Source organism: Pelophylax lessonae, assembly GCF_965119305.1.
Source record: "Pelophylax lessonae genome assembly, chromosome: 4".
NCBI lineage: Eukaryota > Metazoa > Chordata > Amphibia > Anura > Ranidae > Pelophylax > Pelophylax lessonae.
In genome coordinates this window covers 656,473,474-656,489,793 of record NC_138771.1, presented here as the reverse complement: position 1 = coordinate 656,489,793, position 16,320 = coordinate 656,473,474, and the positions used below count along the sequence as shown (strand labels likewise).

General features: G+C 46.9%; 1 protein-coding gene across 1 annotated transcript in view; it reads left to right on the top strand.

Moving 5' to 3' along the window:
* Positions 1 to 249: 249 nt before the first annotated feature.
* The window catches only part of GIGYF1 (GRB10 interacting GYF protein 1), a 102,803-nt gene continuing 86,732 nt past the window's right edge, over positions 250 to 16,320 (top strand). The window contains exon 1 of the mRNA XM_082255246.1: positions 250 to 1,043. The gene's annotated coding sequence lies outside the window, so the exon portion shown is untranslated. The remainder of the gene's footprint in view (positions 1,044 to 16,320) is intronic.

The following is a 16,320-nucleotide window of genomic DNA, read 5'->3' as shown; positions in this document are numbered from 1 at the left end:
AGGCAAAGGACCCTTAAAGAGCCAATGGTGTAGAACCCGAGGACCTGACTTTGTCCTTATTCTAGAAGGCGGGGTCAGGAGAGTCCCCCCACCCCCAACTACGCACAGTATAGATCTTGTATACAGTCGGGGCAGGTCCGGAGTTCCTCCACACACATTGGGTGCCTACCTGTTTATCCTTCCCTTTACCTGGTGTGTGCTTGATACCCCCCCCCCCCCCCAGCCTTGAGGTCTAACATAATACCCCCCCCCCCCCCATAGACACGGGTAACACCTTTTTCCAAGCAGTCCATCCGTATTCCCAGGTGGGAGTGACTGCTATGTCTATCTGCCCCCACCCCTTCCCGTGTGGTCCAATCTAATTGGCCGATATTGTAGGGCGAGCTCATAAGTACCCCACCCCGGGAGAGGCCATAGGTCTGCATTTCAGCATTACCCCCCCCCCCCTAAGTTCTATCCATAGAGGTCATACAGAGACACATGCACAAGCAAGGAACGGAGAAGATCGCCATCAGGCCGGAGATACGTCAGCAATAGACCGCGGAAGTCTTAAACGTTTTCGAAGGCCACAGCCATGTTTACAAGGAGCGGAGTGTGACCGCATGCCTATCCGCAGGAGTCCTGATACACTCGGGTGTACCGGCAGCAGAGAAACCGCCAACCTCCTGCTTCTCAGAGCGCTGAAGTCCACACGTTTCGTAGCAGAAGTCTCCAGACAGGAAAACTTTCTAAGTACCTAAAGTGTTTTTTTCTTCTTTTTTTTGTTTTCTTTTACGTCAATACAAATCGATATTGCATAACATATGCACACACTTGCACAGGCGTATATACACGAGTATATATAGAGAGACTGCTGGATCTATCCCTGGAGGAAGAATCAGAAACCGACTGTCAGTGAGGAAAACTCGTCCTGGTTTTGGACTGTAGGCCTTGGAAGAGTTAATCCGGACATTTCTAGTGGTGGAAGAACTTTATTAAGAGAGACATTAGCAGAGGTGATCGTCTTGGCCAAGGGCTTTGCGTTGAAGACAGCGTGCTGGACGGTGAGTCAGGGTTCTCATTTTTTTGTTTTTTTTGCATGGTGCTGGGAGTAGCTGGTCATTTCAAGATTGGAAGATTGCAAGTTCTCTGTAACATGGGCTGAGCCGGGTCATCAAATTTATGGTTGGCAGTGATCTACATCAGGGGTGGTGGTACAACTACTAGTCCCATGAGGCACTGCAAAAGCTTTGGCAGCCATTGATGTGACTCTCGGGCTCCATTCACACGTGGCAATTTCAAAGCACACAGAAAACACATTTTTTTTGTAAAGGTGCTGCAAACACATGTCGTGTTTGCGGTCCAAAACAATGAAAATAGTACTGCTCGAATGCCCCCCAAACCTGCATCAGCATGTGGATAGACTAGTCCAAGACACAGGATCAGCTGGTCGTTCCGCCGGTAGACTGGTCGTTCCGCCGGTAGACTGGTCGTTCCGCCGGTAGCATCCTTTAGACTGGTCGCTCTTCCGGTAGACTGGACGGTCCGCCGGGCTTCCAGTAGACTGGTAGGTCTGGCGGTAGCCTCCTTTAGACTGGTCGCTCTTCCGGTAGACTGGTCGGGCCGCCGGTAGACTGGTCGGGCCGCCGGTAGACTGGTCGGGCCGCCGGTAGCCTCCGGTAGACTGGTCGGGCTTGCAGTAGACTGGTAGGTCCGGTGGTAGCCTCCTTTAGACTGGTCGCTCTTCCGGTAGACTGGACGGTCCGCCGGGGTTCCAGTAGACTGGTAGGTCTGGCGGTAGCCTCCTTTAGACTGGTCGCTCTTCCGGTAGACTGGTCGCTCTTCCGGTAGACTGGTCGCTCTTCCGGTAGACTGGTCGGGCCTCCGGTAGACTGGTTGGCCCGCCGGTAGACTGGTCGGGCTTCCGGTAGACTGGTCGGCCCGCCGGTAGCCTCCGGTAGACTGGTCGGCCCGCCGGTAGCCTACAGCGAAGGCCTCTATGATTAAAGTGGTAGTTAAGTCTCCTAAAAAAAGAAAAAGCGGTCCCCCTGCATGTTAATGTCATAATGTGCTGCTATGCATCGCATACTGTTATGATAGACTTACCCGTAAAGCGGATCCTTCAGCGGTGCGATGACAGGGCTTCCATCTTCACCCGGTCTTCCTTCTGCGTTTGAGCGCTCCAGCTGTTTGTCCGGAATGAGCGGTTGGAATTTCCAGGCTGTAATGACGTCACGATGGGCTGAGCCGGATAATTATACTTATTGTGTGCAATGATCTTCATCAGTGTTAGGCCACCTCGGTGCTCCGGCTGTGGTAATACTTCCAAGTCCCATGAGGCACTGCAAAGGCTTTAACAGCCATTGATGTGACTCTCGGGCTCCAATTACTCTTGGTGATTCCAAAGTGCACAAAAAATGTGCGGCACGTTTGTGGTTGAAAATGGTAATGGTCATATGCTCCCCCCCCCCCCCCCCAAACCTGTATCGCTTAGATCAGCATGTGGATAGACTGGTGCATGACAGAATTGGCTTGTCATGCTCCAGTAGGCTTCCGGTCGGCCTGTCTGGCTTCCGGTCGGCCTGTCTGGCTTCCAGTGGTCTTCCGGTCGGCCTGTCTGGCTTCCAGTGGTCTTCCGGTGGGCCTGTGAGGCTTCCGGTGGTCTTCCAGTAGGCCTGTCGGGCATCCAGTAGGCATCTGCGATTAAAGTGGTAATAAAGTCTCTTAGGAAAAAAAATTAAATTGTCCCCCTGCAATGCAGCTTATAGTAGCACATTATGACCGACTTACCCGTAAAGCGGATCCCCCCCCCCCCCCCCCCCCAAGCGGTGTGCTGCCAGGGCATCCATCTTCACCAGGTCTGGCCGTTGGCATAACGGCTGAACTGCGATCACTTCAGGATCGCGCCACAGTGCACCTAATGGACAACACTCCAGTGTGCCATCCACTCAGAGCGCAGTGCACATGGGTCGGTGGTGTCACCAGCCTCTACAAATGTGAATACAGTTGTGCTCATAAGTTTACACACCCTGGCAGAATTGGATTTCTTGGCCATTTTTCAGAGAAATTAAGAACACAAACATTTCTTTCACTCATGGTTAGTGTTTGGCTGAAGCCATTTATTAACCTTCCTAGCGGTATTCCTGAGTGTGGCTCGGGGTTAAATTTCAGTGCCAAAAACGGTAACCACGAGCCACACTCGGGGTACCGCTAGGAAGATCGCTGGATCCTGTAAGAGGGTACTCGCCTTGTCCCCAGGATCCAGCGATGTGTCCCGATGGCGGCGGATCTTCCTCCCGATGCTCTGTGACGCTCGCAGAGGGGTGGAACCGGCGGCAAATTCAAAAAGTAAAACACACCAAACACACTGATACATTGCTAAATAACATAAATTCACATTAGTTTGTGCCCCCAGTGCCCTTTCCTGCAGTTTTACTGTGTGTGTGTATATATATATATATAGCGGGGCTTGACAAATTTGCCTGAAATCTAAAAGCCAGCTAAAAAAGTTAGGAGCCAGTTTTTTTTTTTTTTTTAGCCAAGCTTTATTTAAAAAAAAAAAAAATAACATACTAAATTTTACACATAAAGACGACTAGAACCCCACTCTCCTCTATAGCGCAATCAGATGGAAACAGACCGTCTCTTTCCATCCGATGCCATCTGATCCGATCTACGGGATGGATAGAAAATAGAACCACCATCTGTCTGTTTTTGGCGGACAGGATCAGATGGCGGCAGATTACCGCTCCATAGAGGAGAATGAAGGGTCCCATCAAGTCTGCCTGAAAAACTGACAGGCGGACCTGATCAGACAGCCCGTGTGAAAGTGTAAAAAAAAAAAATATATATATATATATATATATATATATATATATATATATAATATAATTTTTTTTTTTTTTTTAAATAAGAAAAGAAAATATTTTTTTAAATAAGAAAAGAAAAATAATAACCACACATTGCGGCGGACAGATCGGACCCCTAACTGACATTTTTTACACTTTTGGGGGTACCAGTGACATTACTACAGTAATCAGTGCTAAAAATATGCACGGTTACTGTAATAATGACACTGACAGGGAAGGGGTTAACACTGTAGGTGATCAAGGGGTTAAATGTGAGCCTAGGAGAGTGATTCTAACTGTATGGGGGCGGGGCTTGTGAAATGATCATAGAGACATGTGATCCTATATAGAAGGATCACAGGAGCTCTGTGTTCATTCCAGAGAGAACAATGGTCAGATGTGTTTACAACATCCGACCGTCCTTCTCTCTCAGCGGCGAGAGATCGCGGATGCCTGGCAGCAATCTGAGCCACCTGCCCGCTGCATCAGAGTCCCTGCTACCGAGTGGGGGTGGGAGCGGTCCGGCGGCGGCACGTACTCGCCCCCTAGCTACAGGCGCACCACTGACCTAGCCCTACGTCAGTTTGTATAAGGAGGGGCTGCCTCCTTACACATAGCACCCCATACTGACAGAAAAACACAGAATTGTTGACATTGTTGCAGATTTATTAAAAAAGAAAAACTGAAATATCACATGGTCCTAAGTATTCAGACCCTTTGCTCAGTATTTAGTAGAAGCCCCCTTTTGATCTAATACAGCCAGGAGTCTTTTTGGGAAAGATGCAACAAGTCTTTCACACCTGGATTTGGGGATCCTCTGCCATTCCTCCTTGCAGATCCTCTCCAGTTCTGTCAGGTTGGATGGTAAACGTTGGTGGACAGCCATTTTTAGGTCTCTCCAGAGATGCTCAATTGGGTTTAAGTCGGGGCTCTGGCTGGGCCATTCAAGAACAGTCACAGAGTTGTTGTGAAGCCACTCCTTCGTTATTTTAGCTGTGTGCTTAGGGTCATTGTCTTGTTGGAAGGTAAACCTTCGGCCCAGTCTGAGGTCCAGAGCACTCTGGAGAAGGTTTTTGTCCAGGATATCCCTGTACTTGGCCGCATTCATCTTTCCCTCGATTGCAACCAGTCGTCCTGTCCCTGCAGCTGAAAAACAACCCCACAGCATGATGCTGCCACCACCATGCTTCACTGTTGGGACTGTATTGGACAGGTGATGAGCAGTGCCTGGTTTTCTCCACACATACCGCTTAGAATTAAGGCCAAAAAGTTCTATTTTGGTCTCATCAGACCAGAGAATCTTATTTCTCACCATCTTGGAGTCCTTCAGGTGTTTTTTTTAGCAAACTCCATGCGGGCTTTCATGTGTCTTACACTGAGGAGAGGCTTCCGTCGGGCCACTCTGCCATAAACCCCCGACTGGTGGAGGGCTGCAGTGATGGTTGACTTTCTACAACTTTCTCCCATCTCCTGACTGCATCTCTGGAGCTCAGCCACAGTGATCTTTGGGTTCTTCTTTACCTCTCTCACCAAGGCTCTTCTCCCCCGATAGCTCAGTTTGGCCGGACGGCCAGCTCTAGGAAGGGTTCTGGTCGTCCCAAACGTCTTCCATTTGAGGATTATGGAGGCCACTGTGCTCTTAGGAACCTTAAGTGCAGCAGAAATCTTTTTGTAACCTTGGCCAGATCTGTGCCTTGCCACAATTCTGTCTCTGAGCTCTTCAGGCAGTTCCTTTGACCTCATGATTCTCATTTGCTCTGACATGCATTGTGATCTGGAAGGTCTTATATAGACAGGTGTGTGGCTTTCCTAATCAAGTCCAATCAGTATAATCAAACACAGCTGGACTCAAATGAAGGTGTAGAACCATCTCAAGGATGATCAGAAGAAATGGAAAGCATCTGAGTTAAATATATGAGTGTCACAGCAAAGGGTCTGAATACTTAGGACCATGTGATATTTCAGTTTTTCTTTTTTAATAAATCTGCAACAATGTCAACAATTCTGTGTTTTTCTGTCAGTATGGGGTGCTATGTGTACATTCATGAGGAAGAAGAATGAACTTAAATGATTTTAGCAAATGGCTGCAATATAACAAAGAGTGAAAAATTTAAGGGGGTCTGAATACTTTCCGTACCCACTGTGTATATATATATGTATATATGTATGTGTATATGTATGTGTATATGTATATATATATATATATATATATATATATATATATATATATTATAATCTATATATCTCTATATATATACATACATACATACATACATACATACATACATACATACATACATACATACATACATACATAGATAGTGTATGTACCAGAAAAAGCACTTTTCTTATGTGATCCTCTTCTCCCGCAGGGAGAGTGCCATCTTCCAAGGGAGTGAGGAATCGGTTAAGTAAAGGTATTTAAATGAGAAAATACCACCACTCCCAGCCCTCCCAGTCCCAGCATGGAAGGAGTTTTTGTTTTTCTTGTAGATAGGTTTTCTATTTAGAGAGCTTTACCTTCTGAGAAGGTTTTCGGATCCCCCCTGTGTCATGTGATTGTCGGGTATGGTGTGGTATAGAATGTTCACAGGTGTAATAAATGGATTAGTTAGAGCTGCACAATTCTGGATAAAATGAGAATCACTTTTTTTTTTTGCTTAGAATAAAGTTCATGATTCTCGGCGTAATATCTTTTACATAATACAAAAAAAATTTTTAAAGTGTATTTCTTCCCAAAAAACTGCATTTGAAAGACTTCTGCACAAATAGTGTGACATAACATTTTGCAACAAACGCCATTTTATTCTTTAGGGTCTCTGCTAAAAAAAAAAATATAAATATATGTTTGGTGGTTTTTGAAGTAATTTCCTAGCAAAAAATACTGATTTTAACTTTTTTAAGCATCAAGTGTCTGAAAAAGACTTAAGCTGGATACACACTATCCAACTTTTATTGTCAGATTTCCTTTAGATTTACCTTTTTTTTCTATGTAGTGCAAGGGCCTGCCAGATTGCATACAAATTGAGTGCTTAAGTTTGACCTCATATTATATGGTTTTGGTAAGTCTGAAGGAAAAAATCTAAAGAAAATTGTATAGGGTGTATGGCCCTTTAGGCCCCTTTCATACTTGCGGGGACCGTTCACATCCGGCTGTCAGTTTTTCAGGCGTATCTGAACGGATGCCCCATGCATCTCTATGGGGCATCGGATGTCGGCGGAGACATGTCTGCTGACATCCGATCCGTCAAATCCAGACGGATGGAAACCCTATTTTCCATCTGTCTGGCGGATCGGATGAGAACGGACAGGTGGTCCTTTCTCATCCAATTCCCCCATAGAGGACAGCAGGGATCTGACACCTCCCTCTCTGCACACAGAGGGGAGACGGAGATGTCATCCGACTGCTCAGCGGGCATCGGCGGGTCGATCTCCTGCTGAGCAGAACGACTGTTGACGGAACAGAGCCATGTGAAAGGGGCCTAAGTCTTGAAATCCCGGTTCACACATGAGATTCAGGAACGCTGTGAATCCACTGCGGGTTCCCACATCGCATTCAACTCACAGGCAGTTCACATTGCCATATGTGAATTGCTGGGGGGTGTCAATACAAAATTAACGACACCCCCCAGACTAGTTTGCATATTGCAGTGCGCACTATCAGTTCGGACATAATCGGATCACATAGGTGTGAACACTTATGCGATCTGCTTCTGGTGCATACCCAAAAAAGAGTTGTGTCCAAATCCGATGGGAATTCAGCCAAACAATCTGTATGGCTGAATTCGCATCGCACAGACAACACATGTGAATTGCAGAGCAGTGCGCTCCGAAATGTGATGTCATGGCATATGTGTGAATCTGGGCTAAGAGGTTAAATTGCCCTCACTTACAGACGGAAGTTCATTCCTTTGATCTAAGGCTACGTTCACATGTGGGCATAGCGGATCGCGGGCAGAATCACCGCGATTCTCCCCGCGATCCGGAAATCATTGCAAATCGCGGGACGCCTGTGCGTTTCCCGTGATTTGCAATGGCCCCCCCCCCAAAGGCTGTGCAATGTTACCGCGATTCGGCAGATGGAAAACGTGGCAACATTGCGCAAACAAAATTGCGGGACGCATGATGCCCAAAAAAGGTAGAAGAGCATCTTTGGGCGTCGTGTCCCGCGATTTTGTTTGCGCGATGTTACCACGATTCGGCAGGCGGAAATCACGGCAACACAGCGTTTGGGGTACCATTGAAAATCATGGGCAACGCACAGGCGTCCCGCGATTTGCAATGATTTCCGGATTGCGGGCAGAATCGCGGTGATTCTGCCCGCGATCCGCTACGCCAACATGTGAACGTAGCCTTAGAACGAAATGATACAATTAGGGATGCACCGAAATTTCGGCCACCGAAATTTTCGGCCGAAAATGGGCCTATCCCATTTCGGCCGAAAATGGGTTAAAATGCCGAAATTAATGGCCGCAGCGCAGGTTTGAAAAGTCCCTGATTCTCCCGTCCGTAGGATAGGAGAATCAGTCTGTTCAATTAGGGGCCGTGGCTGCAGCAGAACGGAGCGTCTGTGACACCTCGTCTATCACACAGCCCAGCAGCGAGCAGTACTCCCCCCTCCCAGACACGGACAGGAGAGGAGATAGGCACACACACAGCTCGTCCTCCTCCCCCTCCCACCCCAGTTTTTCTGTCTGCCCGGGGCCGCCCACTCTCCTATCTCGGCGTATGTGCAGGACAGAGAGGGGGATGTGGGCGGAAATATGCAGAACAGCAAGCAGCTACGTACACATTCCAAGCCTCATGAATGAAATCTGAGCCATCCTTTTTTTTTTTTTTTCTCTAGCAAAGCGTCCACATGACAACCAGTGAAACTAAGTTGTTAAAACTCTTGGGCTATCTTGACCAGTATCTGCCAAAAGCTCCCTGTCTTTGAACTGAAAAGAAGCAGTGCAGAAATGGCAGTAACAAACACCAAATTATTCCAAACAGTTCAATTACTTTGCTGTTTGTAATTAAGTTTATTCTAATGTTTGAAATAATGTCAGTTTTTAAAGACATGTACTTTATTTGAAGGTTAATTACCCTGAAGCAGCAAATGTACTTTTTTCTCTTTGTATGTATACATAATGTTTCATTTAAGTTTATGCAATTCTGTGTTCTATAGGAACATAAAAAGAAATCTTCTTGCATAAAAAAAAAAAAAAAATTAACCCCTTTTGTACTGCATTAGTGCAACCAGTATCAGTGCAGCGAGTGTTAATTAACACTGATACTGGTTGCACTAATGCAGCACAAAGGGGTTAATTAACTGCCACTGGTCGGTCACTAATGCATCAGTGACCAGCAGTGGCAATACATTAACCCCCCTCATGCTCCTTAATACTAATACCATTGGTAATTAAATTAACCTCTTGCCAACCCTTCACAGTACATATACTGTGACAGGGTGGCAGCAACAGGTGTACGTCACTGCCTGTTTTTTGTGTATGCCCCTGTTCTATCTAATTTAAAATTATTTGGGGGGAAAAAGTCATTTTCGGTTTCGGTTTCGGTTTTCGGCCAAGGGCCTCCTGCATTTTCGGTTTCGGTTTCGGCCCAGAATTTTCATTTCGGTGCATCCCTAGATACAATGTAAAACATTGTGTTTATAGTTCTCTAGCAGTCTTAAGTAGGGTTGAACGATAGTCGATATATCGACTAACGTTCTGCGGGCGTGGGCGATTATTCATATCGCCGAAGACATGATATTTAGCATTAAGCAAGGGGCATGGCCGGAAGACGTGCCGGACGGACGCGGCTTGTGAGAGCTCCGATACCGCTGTACAGAATCCTCAGCAATCCTCCTAAATCTCCCCTATTTAGGGAGAAAAAACAGCTTGGGGAGACCCATCGAGGCACCAGAGACCAATACTGCCTGGTATTGCGGAGGAAAGACTCAGTTCTGAGGAGCGCAGAGTTGAGGCCTACACAGGCACAGAAGCCGCGGCCTTGCCTAGATCGAAGCACGCTCGTGGTTCCCGGTAAGGCCTACTTACTCCGCACTCATTCGGGACTTGCCTCCATCCACCAGGTGCCCCCAAAGCCATACACAGACCTCCTAATCTTCACAAAAAGGACTAGTGTACTCGTATCCCTCAGCAAGCTGTGCCGACCGCCATCTTGGCTGCACAGGGGGACACAGATCCACAGCAGACTGCAACTCTCTCACCTTGTTCAGCAATCCCCCCTTGCATAGAACTCTTTTAGCAGCCGCTCTGCAGCATTAGGCAGGGAGAAGTTGGTACTCCAGGAGATTCTTCTACCTCCACTGTGAGTCCCGACTCTGCCTAATCCACACTGTCAGTGTCTTCTGCATTCCACCCAGTTAAATATCACAATATATATAGTTGAAAAACGAATATCGCAATGTACTTTTTTTCCCCATATCGTGCAGCCCTAGTCTTAAGTGCTGGTTCACATTGGTGCGATGCGGGAACCCTGCAAATCCATTTCCCGCATCGTACCCGACTCGCAGGCAGGTCACACTGCCATATGCAAACTACTGGGAGTGTCAATACAAAGTTAACGACGCCCCCAGATCAGTTCGCATATCGCAGTGTGAACTGTCAATTCTGGCAGGGATTGGATTGCATAGGTGTGAATACCTATCCGATATGTTTCTTGTGAGGACCAAAAAAGGGTCCTGCATGACTTTGGTCCGAATCCGATGCAAATTCTGCCAAACAATCTGTATGGCTGATATCACATCGCACAGACATCGCATGTAATTTTCAGTGCGGTATGAATCGCATGCAATCTCTTACATTGCTGTAGTGTGATCCGGCACTAACCATGTTGATTAACATTTGCTGGAGGCTCTTTTTCTTTTTTATCCAGCTGTGAGTGATCAGAGAAGAGCTCTGTATGAATGGAGGACATGCAGAGAAGAGCTCTGTATGAATGGAGGACATGCAGAGAAGAGCTGCACGATTCTGGCCAAAATGAGAATCACGATTTTTTAGCTTGGAATAAAGATCACGATTCTCTGTGTAACAAAAACAAATTGGGATAACTTTACTGTTACGTTTTTTTTTTTATTCATTAAAGTTTATTAATTGCGTTTGAAAGACGGCTGCGCAAATACAGTGTGACATAAAATATTACAACAATCGCCATTTTATTCTGTAGGGTCTCTACTAAAAAAATATATAAAATGTTTGGGGGTTCTAAGTACTTTTCTAGCAAAAAAAAACAGATTTTAACTTGTAAGCAACAAGTGTCAGAAAAAGGTCTAGTCTTTAAGAGGTTAAACTTCCTTTCTCCCTGGCAGAGGGAAGGAAAAGATACAATGTAATCATTTTGTTTATAGTTACTGGGAGACTTAATGCTGATAGGCGTTTGCAGGAGGAAAGATACAATGTAATCATTTTGTTTATAGTTACTGGGAGTTTTCCACAGCTGTTTTCTCTGCTCCCTCAGCTATGCAAAGAATCGAGAATGTCAGGTTTAGATCGTCAGTGGGGTGAATCGAGATCGCGATTTTCATACGATTAATCGTGCAGCTCTAATGCAGAGAAGAGCTCTGTATGAATGGAGGACGTGCAGAGAAGAGCTCTGTATGAATGGAGGACGTGCAGAGAAGAGCTCTGTATGAATGGAGGACGTGCAGAGAAGAGCTCTGTATGAATGGAGGACACGCAGAGAAGAGCTCTGTATGAATGGAGGACACGCTGTATAACGATTAGTTGTGTGGCTCTAGGATTAGTCTATCCAGCTGTGTCTTGGGTGTTGTCTGTGGACAGTTATAGAAGTCTAACACGGATGAAGATTGAATGGAAATTCCTCTAGGGATCCTCAAACTACGTCCCTGCACATCCACACATCCACACATCCCATGAGGCATTGTAAAACTGACATTCACAGACATGACTAGGCATGATGGGAATTGTAGTTCCTGAACAACTGGAGGGCTGTAGTTTGAGGACCCCTGCAGGTTCCCTCATCTCTCTTCTGTCTAATCTCCACACACAGACCTCCCAGGGCGGAGCTCTCTGCTATATGGACAGTGTTTACATCCAATGTCCTACCGGGTACTTGTGCTGCAATATGTGGGAGTGACTACAAGTTCTATAGAGAGTGTATATGTGTTAAATGTAAGCCTAGGGGAGTGATACTAACTGTGGAGGGGTTGGGCTTGTGAGATGACCATAGAGACATGTGATCCTATATAGCAGGATCGCATAGTCTCTGTGATCATCTCGGGGAGAAGGACAGGCGGCTGTGTTTACATCAGCCATCCGTCCATCCTCTGTCAGCGGGGAGAGATCGCGAGAAGACGGAGGCCATTGGAGCCGTCTGACACTCGCGCCAGCTTCCCCGCTGACAAGTGGGGGCGGGAGCGCGCCCGCCTGGGAGAGCTGACCTGCCGCAGTACATCAGCGGCAGCTGGACGTAAAGTGGTTAAATCGCTAGTAAAAAGGCTTGATTTAAATCATAATTTTTAAAGAACGGTCATCTGTCCGGCAGCGGCTCCTCCTCTGACCCTGCTGTTAACTCATTGACAGTCCCATTCACTTTAATGGGACGGCTGGTGATGCGGCAGTGAAACAACAAGGTGAGGGACATGGCGGCATCAGGTGAGTGGATGCCCGCTAACCGGCGCTGCAATGATGGATCAGAAATGATCTTTAGATGTAAGGACTGATTCTTGCTGGTAGTTGGTGTGAATTGTGCATTGTGTGATATCTCAGCTTGCAGAGCTTGGATTCCTTGAATGTGTTTACCCAAAATGTAAATATTGCAGAATATACAGCCTTAGGCTACATAACTAAGCTCCATTTCTTGCTGAATAAACTAAATCATTAATGTGTCCTAAATAGAAAACTATCTTTAGATATTTTTACTCCAAAAGTGTTTTTATTACAACTTGATTAAAAAAAAAAAAATCAGATTTAAATTAAAAACCGCTTTTTTTTTTTTATATCCACTCTGTAATAAAGTGATGAGTGATAGTATGCATTATCACTGTACTAATGACAGCGGCTGGGAAGGGGTTAGAGAGGAAGTAAAGCTTCCTCTAACTTTTACCTATAGGTGATCCTACGATAAGGCTTACCTGTAGGTACTGTAAATATCTCCTGAACCTGACCGTTTAGGAGATATTTACTTTTCATGCAGCCAGTGACATCACTGGCGCATATGCTGTAAAGGAACAGCCGCCCGTGCCATTTCTTCAGAGCCCTGTGCTGGAGTGTCATTGCGGCTCCGGGCTAATCAGATGGCTGGAGGACGCGAACCCGGAAAGAAGACAGGTTCACATGTCGGTTGTGCAGGCGGCGCTGTGGGGGCTTCATTTTTTTGGTGGTTGTCCAACTGGGTTTTTTATTTTTTGCTGAACAAAAAAAAAGACTGAAAATTTTGAAAATTTTTTCTTATAAAACTTTATAAATAAGTCTTATCCTTCACTGATGGGCATGGGTTGGCATCCCTGGTGGTAATCTCCAGTGGGTCTGCACTGATGATCAATGCGCTGATTATCACCAATCGGCTCTCCTCTACCCGCGCTTTGTCGGTGTGAATAGCGGGGAAGCTGATAAACGGCACTTCCTGGTAACTATGTGACCAGCTGTGATTGGACACAGCTGATCATATGGTAAAGAGCCTATGTCATAGGCTGTTTACCAAGATCTGAGGTTGTGTGTCAGAGCGACACACCACCGATCGCCCCGCTGCACGTCCCCAAGACTTATCCTGCTAGACATCATATGACGCCCAGTCGGGATAACTTAACTACTTTGTAGCCATTATTTTGCTATATGGAGGGTGGAAAGTGATTTAAACAGTCGACATTCAGGGGTGGGTTCTCGCTGGTTTCAGAAAGGTCTACACTCAGGTGCAGGAGAGGGTTCTTGTCGATTTTATGAATGGTCTACACTCGGGTGCAGGAGAGGGTTCAAGCTGGTTTATGAACTGTCAGGGGAAGAGTTTGTGGGATTATGAACGGTCTACACTCGGGGGAAGAGTTTGTCGGGTTATGAACGGTCTACGCTCAGGGGAAGAGTTTGTGGGATTATGAACGGTCTACACTCGGGGGAAGAGTTTGTCGGGTTATGAACGGTCTACACTCAGGGAAAGAGTTTGTAGGATTATGAACGGTCTACACTCGGGGGAAGAGTTTGTGGGATTATGAACGGTCTACACTCAGGGGAAGAGTTTATCGGGTTATGAACAGTCTACACTCGGGGGAAGAGTTTGTCGGGTTATGAACGGTCTACACTCAGGGGAAGAGTGTGTAATCGGGTTATGAACAGTCTACACTCGGGGGAAGAGTTTGTCGGGTTATGAACAGTCTACACTCGGGGGAAGAGTTTGTCGGGTTATGAACAGTCTACACTCGGGGGAAGAGTTTGTCGGATTATGAACTGTACACTCGGGGGAAGAGTTTGTTGGATTATGAACGGTCTACACTCAGGGGAAGAGTTTGTTGGATTATGAACGGTCTACACTCAGGGGAAGAGTTTGTTGGATTATGAACGGTCTACACTCAGGGGAAGAGTTTGTCGGATTATGAACTGTCTACACTCAGGGGAAGAGTTTGTCGGATTATGAACTGTCTACACTCGGGGGAAGAGTTTGTCGGATTATGAACTGTCTACACTCAGGGGAAGAGTTTGTCGGATTATGAACTGTCTACACTCAGGGGAAGAGTTTTTGTCGGATTATGAACTGTCTACACTCGGGGGAAGAGTTTGTCGGATTATGAACTGTCTACACTCGGGGGAAGAGTTTGTCGGATTATGAATGGTCTACACTCGGGGGAAGAGTTTGTCGGGTTATGAATGGTCTACACTCGGGGGAAGAGTTTGTCGGGTTATGAATGGTCTACACTCAGGGGAAGAGTTTGTCGGATTATGAACTGTCTACACTCAAGTGCAGGAGAAGGTTCTTAGGGGTGCCAGAGAGTTCTTGTTGGTTCATGAACTGTCTATACCCAGGGGTGCATGGGAAGGGTTCTCAGTTCCTGAACTGTATATACTCTGGTTGGTGCAGGAACTGTCTACACTCAGGAATATGTAGATGAGGAGTCAGAGATTGTACCTTGTGGTGTCTTCTATCCTCTTTTTATAATACTGACACTTCCTCTTGAAGTCAGACATGCAGTGAGATGTCTGTGGATGATGATGTAGAAGTGGGACATTGTGGTAAGTGATGTCATGGATGGGAGCCAAGACTGCTGTCAGACTTCCTCCAGGCTCTTTCTGTTTGTCCCACGTGTAGTCAGTGTTTGTCTTCTCTTCTGTTATCAGTGATGTCACTTCTGTTCCTGTGTGTAAACCCGGCGTCTGGAATCCAAAATGTGAAAAGTCCACCTTCAGACTTTCTTTTAGAAGTTGTTTAGTTTGGAGTAGTAAAGCTGGCCATATGTGCTTTTTATTTACCTGAATCCAGGGGAAAAAAAAGAATTCTCCCTTCCACTTGATCATGGATCGAGGAATCCCCCCCCCCCCCCCCCAATTGGACATTGTATTATGACATTGCCCCCCCCCCCCCGCTGTCAGAATTCACTGATCTGCGGCTGCTGTTGCCAATAAGATGTCCAGCCTGTCTATTCAGCAGAATATGATCTGGTCTATTGAACAGAGAGGGTCACATGCAGATCAAAATTCAGCCAGTTCAGCAGAGACCGAGGTGTTGTATAGTGAACCCTGGGGGGGCGCTCACTAAGCACTAGGGCTGAACGATTGTCGATGTGAACATCGATATCGTGCTGCGAGCATGGGCGATAGTCACATCGCCGGATCATGCGATATTGAAGGCAGAGAAGTCGGGACTCAGTGTTGATAGTAGGTAGAAGAATACAGCCCGACATCTGTCCCACATGTTCAGTCGGACCTGCAGCTAGATCTCCTGACTGAGCGGTGAGCAGCAGCACAGCAAACCAATCACGCATGCCTGCACACCTGATTGCTTTGCTGTGCCGCTGCTCGCGACGTGATTGGTTCACTGTGCTCAAGGCGCTCACCGCTTGGTCAAAACTAGCTGCAGGGCAGACTGAACATGTGGGACAGATGTCCTTCTAAGTAAGTCTCTCTGCATTGAAGGGGACACGGCACGCTGGTCACTACATTGATGGGGGGGCAAGCTGGTCACTACATTGATGGGGGGGCAAGCTGGTCTCTGCATTGATGGGGGGGCAAGCTGGTCTCTGCATTGATGGGGGGGCAAGCTGGTCTCTGCATTGATGGGGGGGCAAGCTGGTCTCTGCATTGATGGTGGGCACGCTGGTCTCTGCATTGATGGTGGGGCACGCTGGTCTCTGCATTGATGGTGGGGCACGCTGGTCACTGCATTGATGGGGGGGCACGCTGGTCACTGCATTGATGGGGGGGCACGCTGGTCTCTGCATTGATGGTGGGGCACGCTGGTCACTGCATTGATGGTGGGGCACGCTGGTCACTGCATTGAATGGTGGGGCACGCTGGTCTCTGCATTGATGGTGGGGCACGCTGGT